Here is a 13,943-nt window from a genome sequence, read left to right on the forward strand (position 1 = left end):
AACTTGAAATCATTTAAATTAGGGTTAATTATTTCAAAAAGTTGATTTATAAATTTGCAAGTTGGCCAGGTACGCGCGCACAATTAATCTTATGTTGGAAACACATTAACCCCACTTGATAAACAACTTTCTTGTTTTAGCATTTGCTCTAATACAATGAGCGATATGGTGCAATATGTTTGTGTGTAGTGCATAATGTCACAAAGTTAATATGTCTGGAAGTCTGGGTTGTAGTTTGTAATCAACTTGGATATTATATTCTTCACCTCTTGAGACATAAGAATTTCATTTCACAATTTTTACTCCTCATGTGAGAGAAAGAGAGAGAGAGAGAGAGTATTGTGATCATTTCATTCTTTTTTTGTAAATAACATTAATTTCTGTACTTGATGGGATATGAGATTTTAAAGTCAAGGAGTAACTAATAATACATTATATTTAAATATAGTGATTAATTCAGCAGAAAAATAGGGCCCTTGCGTTGTGGCACTACTTTCAGTGTTTTGAAAGTTTGACGACATTTTTATGATTAGTTGTGCCAAAGATGGAAATAAGCTAAAGATTTAGGGTATGTGATGTGATTTAGCTTAGATTATTTAAATAAATGAGCCAAGCCGATTTACATAAAGCCTGCCTGACCAGGAGATTAACCGACACGCTCTCTCTCTCCCACCCATCCCTCCAAGTCCTACCATTTAATGTATGACACTTTTTAAAAATAATTTTTAATTTAAAATGTAAAATATTTTATAATAATTAAAGTATTTTTTAATTTTATTTTTTATTGATTAACGTTAAGGTATTAAACCACTTTCATTTTTACATATGTTAAAATTAAGGATAAAAATAATTTTTTATGCAAGAAAAAATTAACTTTTCTTAAAATACATAAAATAATTTAAAGTGTCTTACAATAAAGATAAGAAAGAATATATCATAATTTACTATAATTTTATTAAATTAATTAAAATTTTACTTAAGTATTTTGATTAGTTTAATATAGGTTTTAATAAGTTAAAGGATTACTTGGACTTTTAGTAGGATTTTAAGCAAGCTTTTAATAAGAAAATGGTCTAAGCTCAAGAATAGGTTAAGTTAGGCTTAGGCTTTAAGTGATCTAAAATTAATGCAAAACTTATTAGGCCAAAACCTAGCATATATTTTAACCTGTTTTGCATAGAAATGTTGTATCATTGATTTGTCCTAGAAAGATTATTTTTTTTTCTCCTTTTAGAACTTACCAGTAATATATTTAATATAGGATTAAATGAAAAATTTGCTTTTGAACTATAGGTCCAAGAGCATTTGGAATCCTAAACTCTTTTTTGCAATATGTTTTCCTTCAATATTTTCAAAATAATGCAATAGGGCATCTACCATTAGTAAATATTAATTTTGATTGTTAGTTAACCTAAAAATTACACAAAAAAAGGATCAAGAAAATTTTTCTTGGTTCTTTTTTCTAATTTTTGGGTCTTTGTCTATAATTTTACAATCATTTTCTATAATTTTTCAGATCTTTTTATATAACTTTTTGATTAAAATTAACTTTTGCTAACGGTAAGAGTGACATTGCACATTTTAAAAGTCAAAACAGAATGTTATATACTAAAATGAGTTTAATTAAGGTCTCAAATGCTCTTAGACCTATGGTTTAATGGAGAGAAATGCCCTTGAATTTCATCAAATTTAAAGTCTTTTTGGAGTAAGCACAAGGAAGGAGAGAGCACTCTCGGCTTTGATATAACAGAAAACTACAGTATTTCTTGATGCTTATTACATTGGAAAGAGGCCTTATTTATACTAAATTCTAAGAGCATTTTGTCCAAATTTTAAAAAAAAAACATTGAATCTAAATGGGAGTTATATGGAATCCATTATTAGGGAGTTATATATGAAACTGGATTTGATTGTGACTCAATAATATGCAGGAGAGTTATGAAGATAATAGAGGTTATATATAGAGACGAAGCTTTTAAATTTCATTTCACTTTTGCTGGAAATTTAAGAGGAAACTTACATGCAATTCTTTATACGTACATCTGTTACATGATCTGTTGTCAAGTTGAAAAGAGCATCTATGATATTTTTAGACATGTACAATATATTGCATTTCTTTAGTCTTGTCCAATATATGTGTGTGTGTGTATCAAATGCTTAGATATAAATATATATATATATATATATATATCTTTTTGTCTCACGTGAAACCCTCTTTCTTGTCTATATAGCTCTATGGACCATTAATTTTAATGACATATTTGTCCTTTCATAAAACAAATTACATATTATATCATCAATATATGTATTCACTCACAGATCAGACACGCGCACACACAAGATAACTTGTCTTTCATTTACTACTATATATATCCAAGCAAATTAAGAGTATAACATGTTTATTTTGTTCTTTCCAAATGGATATGGAAGCAGACGAGCATGGATGGAAGCTAGTTCCACAGATTTAGATGGAATCAGACCACCAGATATTTTATCATCTTCTCAGCAAAGAACTGAGAAATCCGAGGTCATGACCTACACCTCATCAGATCATCACTAGTTAATTCGAGCACACACACACTCACACAATTTCCGACTTGAATGTATAATAGTGGCCTGAGGAAGTACAAAAATGGTTACTTTGTGCAGGGAAATAATAATTTGTTACAGTCAAGAAGCTTAAAGGAGTATGAGAATTTAAGCTTGGAGTTCACTCTAGGGAGATCAACGTGGGAAAGCAACGAACATGCCTAGTTAAAGTTTGGCACGTCGTGATTCTTGAAATAGATCTTCAAAGACGGAGAAGACCAAGTAGAGATCTAATGCACAGATAATATATATATATATATATATATAGCTAGGGTACTGCTCTATATTGTTAAGGTCACTTTCTACTAAGCTTAAAAAAGCATCTTTGTATATTCTTTTATTGAGCCAAAGCTAGGTTATTCACTTGGTTTCTAACTTTTAAGGTGATGTTAGTCATTACAAAAACTATCATGATTATAAAGAAAAAGATCAAGATCAGAGAGAAAAAGAAGGAGAATCAGATCAATGATGTATTTTATTTTCTTACCACTTTCTTTCTTTTTCATGTCTTTTCTCTCCTTTTTCTTAGGTTCCTACCGATTCCTGTAGCAATAAACAATTTTACATATATATATATATATATCTTGAGTGATCAGTGTGTGGAAGTTCGATACACACACACAGAGAGATGTGATCTATATGATTTACCACTTTTCCTCTTTGATTTGCGTCTTGACTTTGTGTGCAAGAGAAAGCTAAAAAGCAGTGATAGGTGCGAAGTTGTTGCAGAATATTAAGCTTTCTTTCACAAGCAAAGCCCATCTTTTTGACATCAATCATTCATGCATGCTGTAATATATATATATATATATATATAGAGAGAGAGAGAGAGAGAGAGAGAAAGGTGGGAGACAAATAGGTTCAAATTGGAGGATGATTTTCACGTTGCGTGATACCTCGCTATTAGAAAGTTTTTGTTATGATCGTGGCTTGCATTATATGCCCCACTACGTACCGATCATCAACACCTTTAAGTATATATATATATATATATATATATATATTGCGCGCGCGCGCGCGCACACACAAAACAAATTAAAATCAGTTTATCAATATATATGTGTATATATATCCACTGACGACGAGAGATGCTTGATGAAAACGTAAATGTAACAGCTGTAACCTTCAGTGAAGCATATTCAAAGGCTTCAGGAAACCATATATTCTTTTCCACCACAAAATCAATATCAATCATCAATCATTATATAAATTTTGTAGATCATTTTATAAATTTTGTAGCCATGCTATGGTAGTGGCTTATGAATAGCAATAGTATTTGATGAATATAATTAAATGCATATTTTACTATAATTGTAAATAATAACTAATAACCCACCAAGATTTTAATTTATCATACTAAAATGCCAGCCGAATAACATAATTCTTAAAAAAACATGAGCTATATATGTCTAAAAAAATTATGAATAATACAAAATTAAAAATAATTTAATAATTAAACTTAGCACAACTTCAATTTAATACTTTTAGTGGATACGAATATTGTCACCAAAAGTAATTATATAATTTATTTTTAATTTTTAATTCTTTTTTTATAGAAATACATTTTGTCTGTAATTATATAAATTATTTTTTATAAAAATACTTTTGAAGGTTTCCACCAAAAGTGTAATTATATAAATTATTTTTTATAAAAAGACTTTTGGCACTAATATTGTGTAATTATATAAATTATTTTTAATTTTAATTTTTGAATTATTTTTTAATAAAAATATTTTTGGTAACGGTATATTTTTGGTGGCAACATGTCAAGGTTTTTGTTACTTTTGACAATGACATTTAATTATCATCATTAAAAGTATATTTTTTATGACAACTTTTAATGGCAATAAATTATTGCCACCAAAAGTAAACTTATAATAGCGAATTTTTTTATCATCGTTAAAAGCCCACTTTTAAAAATAATTTTTTTTATCACTGCTAAAAGTCACCATCAAAAGTCATTTTTTTCTAGTGTTATATGTAAATTAAACATCATCCACACACTATATAAGAGCCAATGATTCAGGGTACACTTGTATTAATATAGCATGGTAAACATGATGATTTTCTTAAAAATCACACGTGCATGAACAAATTATGTGGGTAACTAAATTGATTGTTATTATTATTCAAGCACAAGGAACTCTTTGAAAGAGAAATTAAATATCAAAATTTGAGTTTTATCTAATAAAGTACTTCTTCAGTTACTATTTACTTGTCATGATTTACATTCCTTTTGTCTCAAAACATATATCTTGTTATAAATTCAAAGGTATAATTATTTTTTGTTTCCAATAATACCCTTGTTAAATGGAGGTAGTTGATATTTAAAATAGTGTGATTTAAATAATGGAGGGCAAAACTGGAAAAATAATTCTTACATCATTCAATATTATAAGAAATTTTTAATTGAATGACACCCACAATAAATTAGTTAATTTTTTTTAAAATTATACACTCTTTTCATGTTTATCCTTATATATATAATGTTTCAATTAGTTAATTACACTCTTGATTAAGGATATTTTTAGAAAAATCCCATTAATTGTACTTTAAAATAAATGAAGTACCTCATATTTTTAACATCTTACTTTAGAAAAAAATGCTTTGTATTTTTGAATGAATGGAGTACATAAATTTCTATTTCTCCTTAGTTTGTGTTTTTTTAGGACAAGTAAATAATGACAAAAAAGTAATTAACAAACGAATGTAAACACAGAAACTCGTCTCTTGGAGAGTTGGATAGAATGCACCCAACTGTTCATAAACTATAAATGGTGTGGCTCATTTTAAACATAACATCTAGTTATACAAGAACCTAGGTCAAATAATATTTAATTTTCCTTAAAGTAATGAAATCAATTAATATGATCTTAATTAAATAGGGAAAATGACCAAAAACATTCCCAAAATATGCAAATAACAATTAAAAACCGTAAAATGTGATAATTATTATTTAATCCTCAGTGACTTGCTTGTCATTTTGATTTTTGACAAAACAACATATTTACCTTTGGTGACTATTATAGGAAATGACTATTTTAATTGAATTATTGATTAAAACGGAGCATAAGATGACTACTTTCTTTCAACAAATTTATTTATGAAGTTTAACTAAGACAAGTAATAACAACATCACAAAAAAGGAATTAACGAAATTAAGTTCTCTTGTCTTAATTATAGGGCAAAATTTTAAAACTCAATTTGGTTCTAATGTAGTAGTTAATTTTTTTTCTCAATATCACCCTTTTTTAATTTTTTTTGATGGTTTACAAGTATTCTCTTATTGAAGATAATTTATTCGAAACACAATCGAATACTGAATGTAAACATTTCTCTCATAATTAAGTTATAATTTTTTGGGACACGTTATTGTGGCATTTATTTTAATGTAGGTTAATATTGAAAAGTCAAATATTTTGTATACATTTAAAAATATTAATTACCATTCTTTAAGGATCGTGATGATGATTAACTTTGCCCTAAACTTCAAATAAGATGGAGCACTTGACAACGTTTTTATGATGATGAGGAATACGAAAATGAATTGAGCCAATGGGGAAAATGTGGTGTTGTTTATGGTTGAGAAAAACATTGATTGTGATATATATATATATATATAATGTTAATGAGTAAAATGGATTCTAAACTCTTGCTCCAAAAATACTTTAAACTCTAAATTCTTAAAATGTGTTAAACTTTTAAATTTATAACAAAATAAATCCTGATCATTAATTTTTTTAATATCATTATTGTTCAAGTTGTATTGTTCATTGTGGGCCCCAGTTAATGCTGACATGTCATTATTAATTAGTATAATAGATCCTAAATTATTATGTTTATAGCATTCTAAATCTTGAACTTTAAAATTTTGAGCCAATTACTCCTACCATTTATATATAAAACGTTAACTTTATGTAGATTAAATTAATTTTAGCATTGTTAGTTATGGCGAATGACCTATACTTTTATGAAATGATATTTTTACCTTTTTTTTGTAATGTTTTTTAAACAATTAGTATCTCATGCTTCCATATACTCTAATTTAATTAACTAAATAATGTTTATTTTAATTTAACGGTGAAAACTTGTATCATTTGAAAAGAAGTTTAACTATTAGATAATTTTGATTAACTAATTAATTTGAGTTTTAAATTTGTTGATGAAAAATTATTAGCATTTGCATCCATCATTTGTAAACTTTTATGGTACTTAAACTTTTTTTCAAATGAGATCCTAAATTTTTATTATTAAATAAATAAATATTATTTAAAATAAGAATAAATTAGAGTTATAGAGTATATAGAATTATGAAATATTAATCGTTTGGAAAACATTGTAAAAAAGCGCAAAAAACGTCATTTCACAAAATTATGAGTTGTTCGCCACGACCAACAATGCATTTACTGTGACGAATCATGCTAAGATTAATTTGGTTTATATAATAATTAACATTCTATACATAATTGGTGGGAGTGATTTGCTTAAAATTTCAAAATTTAGGATCCAAAACACTACTAACATAATAGTTTAAGATTTGTGACACTAATTAACAATAACATTTCAGTATTAACTAGGGCCCACAGTAAACAATACCGTGTGAACAGTAATGGTGTTAAAAAAATTAACGATCAAAATTTATTTTGCTATGAATTTAAAATTTTAAAATTTATTTTACATATTTTAAGAGTTCAAGGTTCAGGACGCTTTTAGAGTAAGAGTTTGGGGTCCATTTTATTCATTAGCCCTATATATATATATATATATATGAAAAGAGAATTAATTGTGAGGAATAGATATACAGGGTCATTTATGAGAGCTTAGAAGAAAAGAGAGTGAAAGTGGTCCGTTGTGATAAATTGCATAGTGAGTGATGGGCAAAGTGGGAGACAAAATGAACCCCTAGTGATCTCAAAACAGCAGACAGGAGATTAGATTTCTTGGTCCCAAATTGGTTCACTTGTTCTGATCCTTTCTTCAATTCCAAGCCTCCCTTTTTAAAAAATGTTTTTTCATGTTCTCTGACCCGAATTTATTGAAAACATTTAAATCTCATTAATTAGCCGCTCTGATCATTTTCTCATCATTAATTTTGGTAGCTGGAGTTGTGTTGCCCAAAGTAAAACGACATTTAATTTAAGTCCCTCTAACAATTACACTGCCCCGCAAGTTTGGGAGATTTTAGTTTTGGTCCAAATTAAAAGAAAAAAAAAACCTTTTACTTTCAACCCGCAAAATTGGAGGAGCTGTCAATGTAAGAATTTTGTTAGTAGACTATCTATCAATATTCTTCTATAAGCGTTGTCTGGGTATGAAAGCACGTTCCGATCTTAGTAAATCCTTGAAACCAAATAAAAAAAAAAGCTTATACTCTTTTCAATTTTATAAAGTAGCATTTTTAAGTGCCTTATTTTTTTCGTATTGGAAATTTTTAATTAAATTCATCATTAATTATGGTTTTTTTAAACTTTTTTTCTTGGTTTGTGGGTAAAAACTTCCTTATATCTGAAAGGGAGGAAGTTGGTCAGGGAAAAAAAAAAGCGGAGAAAGCACTATTAAATTTTACTATGATTTAAGTTATTTAATAAATTTTTTAGTTGTGATTTTGTGAAAAATACCAAGTTAGAAATTTTATGAACCCACTAACCAATTGATTTTCATTGCAATGATTTTAACTCAATTTGTCTTCCTAAGCAAAAATCAAAATAAAAATCCATTGGAGGACGTCTCCTTTTTCTCCCAGACTCAATTTGTCGTATCCTGAATCGAGTTTCCAACTCGATTGTGCCTATTTTAATTTTGAGGTATCGGTTCAGCTGAGTTATTTGAAAATAACTTTGAAGTTTGAAAAAAAAAAAGAAAGAAAACTAAACTTGCTGATTTTCTACAATATTTAGCGCATATATGAAACTCCGTGCTAAAAAAAAAAAAAAAAAACTCCATGTAATAATCTTGCATAAGAAAGACTCGCCAACGAAATGTAAAAATAAGTCTCAAAATTTGTAAAAACTCATTTCCAAAACCAAACAAGTAAAGGTTATAACATGTTAGCATTATGGTGAATTTAATTAATACTAATTGAAAATACTCAGAAATTAAATTGAGATTTGAGACTACCGAATCTATATGCGTACAAGGCTACATACTCCTTTCGCTCTCCTATAATACAAAATACAAGTCATATTTTGATAAAAAAAATTAATCTTTTAATTCTCTAATTTTTAAGTCACTTATAACTCAGTACCTCAACTATGGCTCGCTATGACTCAATCCCTCAACTATAACTCACCTATGACTCAGTTTCTCAACTTTTGAATTATTTACAAATTAGTCCCTTAACTTTTGTTAATTTTTTTCATGTTAGCTTATACCTCACATCAATGAGTTACTGGTTCATTCGCTTTAACTCAATCCCTCAACTCAATCACTCGCTTTAACTTACTGGTTCTTATTTTTTAATTTTTTTAAAAAAATTTCTTATTAAATAAGAGGGATAAAAAATGCTCATATATTATTTTAAAATACCCTCCTTTTACTCATTGATGTGAGGTATAAGCTGAGGGATTGAGGGATTGAGTTAAAGCGAGTCATAGTTGAGGGATTGAGTTAAAACGAGTCATAGTTGAGGGATTGAGTTACAAGTAAGTTAAAAGTTGAAAAATTAAAAGATTAATTTTCCTTATTTGAATTGTTAACTTCCTGATTGGTTGCAAGGAAATGGAAGGGAAGGAATGAAAGATTTTAACAAGTTTAATTTTAAAGTAATGTTTATAAAATATTAATAAAAAGGAGACGTAAAATAAAGAGAGTAATGAAAATTAATTAAAATCTTTGAACCCCACTTCTCCAATTTTTTAAAAATGAACTCATTATAAAAATCTCCCCACCCTGCCATTCCCCTCCAACCAAACACATCATAAATGACTGTCCTTTTGTGTGTTATTTCAGGATCAGTGCATGTTATCTGTTACTGAGTTCATGCACCTGGACACATCGCGACATTGCCTCACTGAAGCTCAGCTCCTGTGGCTTTCAACCGACAGCTGCCTCATTCAATAGCCACAATCCTACCTTTTATTATTGTTCTTTATCACTGCCCTCTGCTTTTTTTTTTTTTTTTTTTCTGTCCTTTTTCCTTGATACCATTTATGCCCACTCATACTCACTTCAAACCAATCAGTTTAAAGTTCAGATTGTCACTTCATCTTTTTTCAATAATTCCAAGACATTTGTCCCTTCACAAATTCCATTTTCTTCAATGTAGACTCCATACTTGCTGCTGGAGGAATGTCCAATTTATGGACTTCAGGTGAGCATATACAGACAAACATGATGGGAGTGAGCTTAGTCTTATCAACCTTCTTAAGTCTAATTGCAATGATAGCAAGAAATGAAATAAAACTGAAATATTTTTTTTTGGAATAAGCAGGGCAAGCCCGAAGGCTCGAAGTATCAAAATACAAACACTAATTCACCACAAAAGTGGCAGGGCGTTCAGAAGAGAAGACATTAAAAGAACCCAACGGTACAGTGGGGATAATCAGTAAAACTGAAATATTATGACACCATCAAGTATAGCTATCAGCAAATTAAGTTAAATCATATTTTATAATATAAAAATGTCAAGTCATACAATTTACAAGTTATGATCAATGCACTTTATTTCTCAAACTCCGTGCAAGACATGAAAAAAATGTATTTAGCTCAAGTTAAACCGTCTTATCTCTAGTTTCAAACTAAAACTTTCATGTACATAGTAGTACATACAAAGCACAAAATACAACTCTTCCCCCAATTACTTCAATGTAAGACAAATCTACTGATTGGGACCCAAAAGTGACAGAAGAAAAGCCCTGTAGTTGCCAGATGTTTCTGAGTGAACTGCATCGTTCAGAGTCTTTTTGTATTTTTTAACATATTCAGCTTTTATGTACCGCATGTCAACCTCAGCCCTTGTTACAATCACTCTAATTAGCTTGGAATCATCAGTTCCAAAACCTTTCATAGCCTTATATAATACCTGCATTGAGAAGAAAACAAGAGGATACATTCTTGCTTTTTGGCAATAACGAGTCCTGAAAGGTTCCAGCATGCTTGTGAAAAAACCTTCTTTAGACCAGAACAGCTTAAGATGATGGCATTTTAAGTGAAACTACAAGGGAATAAACTGGTCGAGAAAAAAAATTAGACGGGCCTAAAAGACTATTATAGGCCCAGTCCTAACTATAATGTTCCCTGCCTCGCAAAAACAAGCATACAATTAGTTTAGAAGTTCTGTAATATAATCAAATACTATTACAAGTCCACTATTGCATCTTTCATCCATGGTCTGACATAAAAACTTGTAAATGAATACGAAGACTATAGCCTCATTGCAGTTAAATGATACAACTATACGAAGCAAATAACTGATTTCCAATTGCAGGGAAATACCTTAGCAAAAAACTTCCCTGGATTCTCTGCGCATCGGACTATTGTCAAAAGAGCATAACAGAAATTCCCTGATGTTTCTTTCTTTATTGCCTGAAATGGATGTGAAGAAGGTAAGCACCCGAATGTAATTTCCAAGAATACATGTATTCTGGAGGAAGACAGATCATGTGACTTGACTTGTAAATAGTATTTTTTGAGCTGCGTGTTTTGCTCGTTATGTTTAAGTTGGATACCAATGGATGAGAAATAAAATTGTTTGATTGTGACAGACAGATAATGTGATTGATAGATTATGACGCTGAGATAACATGGGTATAAATAGAAACGATATCATAATTATCTATCACAACGTTTCTTCCCGGAAAATGCATGGGTTGGTAATTCTAGTTCCAAATCTCTCCTCTCCTGCTTTATGGAGAACCTTCGCATCCTGCTCAGCTATCTCTTTGCTGACCTCAGGGCCTTCATAACGGGGAATGCTTACATATGCAAGCAAGATCTGACTCGACGTTTATACAAAAAGTATCAGCTACAGCATCTTCATTGTTCTAAATATCTAGAACAAAAAATAATGGGCTCCCTATTTAAATGGGTTTGCAACTGCCAAAAACAACCCAATGAGATTCACTGAGCAGAACATGAGGACCACATGGAAAGTGAATTTATAGATATTTAGATATTAAGTGCTTTATAGATAAAGCAGCCAAATATTAAAAACAACGCCTAATAGAACTATCCAAGCACTTGGAACTCACGCATGCATAACTTCAAAGCCATCTGGAATGCCATAATAAACTATAATGTTCTAATCCCATGCAATGACGTGAGGAAACGTGGATTTTTCAGCCACCAGAGCATATTTAGTGAGTGTAGCTATTTTGGAAGGGGTGGGGTGTCATTTTAAAAATCCACAAAGAAAACAAGAACAGAGAGAAGCCTCACTTTCTTATGATCTCCAGATGTCATCATTTCAATGTCTTGCTCGAGAACAACTCCAAACTTAGAATAGTAAACCTGTCTTAGATATTGTAGCTGAGATGGAGTTCTTGAACATATTACTTCAGTAGCAGCTTCAAGGTTTTGATCCACAACTAATGTCCTCCTAATGGTTTCTGCATCACGTCCTGCGGGGTCATGCATCCAAAGCAAAACTGCATCCTGAGAATCAGAAAAACCAAACTGAACACCATACTAAACAGTTGCTATCTTTTTTTCTTCACACAAAAATAGTTACTGAAGTGCCAATAAAAAAAGGCTTTATCTAGTAAAATAAAATATATATTGATGACTTGATTAATGGTTGTAAACAACAAATCAAATCAGAATGGAGTTCTAAGTAACCCTATTGTTATATTAGTACCTCTAACTTGCCACTAAGCTCAGAAGATAAACGTTTAAGAAACTCTGAGGAATACATAGTTCTGTATTCATGTTGGATATAGGCACGCTGTGTAGCATCTCGATGGGCAAGTATATCGATAACAGCTTTAGTATCACATCCAAAACCTGTGAATACAAGGAATTTAAAAAAATGAAATTAAAAAAAAGAGGATTATGGGTGAAAAGAGAACAGCACAAATTAATAATGGCTAACAATCATTTCGGTCTGTTAACTATTTATTTGTTTCAACTTGGTCTCAACTTTCTTCTCCCTCTCTATCTGTTTTATTTTCCCCTTAGCTTTCAATGTATGCCGTATTCGTCCTTTCCATTACGTCCATCAAAGATCATTTGGAAACACAAAAGAACTCAGGGATCATTTTGGAACACTTTAACTGGCCAGGTTGAAATATTAGATCAAGCTGATAGTGGAACATGGTGCAGAGAGAAAGTTATGGGACCAAACTAAAAGTGCCAAAAGCATAGTTATGCTATTAATAAAATGAGCAGGGATAAGACTCAGACTCTTTCAAGAGCTGTAGCTGATGAGAACACAAGTTGATGCAGAAACAACAAAACATACTTTTGAAGAGGTTACAAAATTCTATAAAGAAACTGAAATCTCGGTAACTATCTGGTAGCCGCCAAAATCTAATATATAAAATGTCAGTAAAAACTGGCCAACAAAGAATTCCTTCCAGACTCCATTGTTGGGGCTTGTCATCCAATGTAAAAATATAAAACGGCCTTAGAATGAATCAACAAAATCCATTTTTTCAGAATGATTCCCCCGGAAATTCATATTGGCTTTGAGTCCTTCACAACGACCAGATTCATGCTTTAATTAAGAAGGCCATTGATACTGGCATACATGATTCAATGCAGTATCATTCATCTCACAGAATGAAAATTAGGGTACTAATTGACACAAAGATGTCCAAATTGGACTCCTTTTTTCCCGTAAAATATTCATCGTCTAAAACCAGGTTTTTCCCAGATATTGAAACCCATCGGTCATTGTATTACATTGTGAACGACAATTTAAACATAAAAGGAGAGAAACCGAGACAGAGAAAGAGTACCTTTGAAAGCACGATGAAGCTGTACAGCATCGTCCCTCGGGGAAGGAGGAACTGGGGGTAAGCTTAGCGTTGACATTTTCCTCTCCAAAACACAATTCTCTTCGTATTTCTATTACATTTCTGTCACGCCTCTCTCAAAGTCTCAACATCGAAGCTGCAAGAAAGATGGAAGTTACGTCCTCAACGTTTAGAAAGCTTTTATCTACGCTATCATGCTTCTTTGCATGCAAGTGTCTGGTTTGCTTTCTATAAATTTATATAATTAAATATTTAAATTAGGTGGTTGTGTTTCAATAGAAAATTTCATATTAAATGTATATGAAAATAGTATATATAAAGCTCAGCTAAACTTAAATAACTTGTATCAATTACAATTAAAAATAAAACGATTATTACAAAAACAGCCAAATTTTCTGCGTCTCATTGAAGTTTCACCTTCCAATAAAATCACCCATCTCA

The 13,943-nt window shown here is 30.4% G+C and overlaps 1 long non-coding RNA gene and 1 pseudogene across 1 annotated transcript; one reads left to right on the forward strand and one right to left on the reverse strand.

Moving 5' to 3' along the window:
• The first annotated feature begins 1,700 nt into the window (after window positions 1-1,700).
• LOC129297242 (uncharacterized) lies at window positions 1,701-3,184 on the forward strand. Its single transcript, XR_008590151.1, has 2 exons — window positions 1,701-2,527; window positions 2,650-3,184. It is a non-coding gene; the product is annotated as an uncharacterized LOC129297242 (long non-coding RNA).
• Window positions 3,185-10,178: 6,994 nt separating this feature from the next.
• On the reverse strand, window positions 10,179-13,882 carry LOC129297246 (annexin D5-like; annotated as a pseudogene).
• Window positions 13,883-13,943: the final 61 nt, after the last annotated feature.

This window comes from Prosopis cineraria, unplaced genomic scaffold, assembly GCF_029017545.1.
Source record: "Prosopis cineraria cultivar Desert tree isolate PC_DT_omini unplaced genomic scaffold, ASM2901754v1 PC480, whole genome shotgun sequence".
Lineage (NCBI taxonomy): Eukaryota > Viridiplantae > Streptophyta > Magnoliopsida > Fabales > Fabaceae > Prosopis > Prosopis cineraria.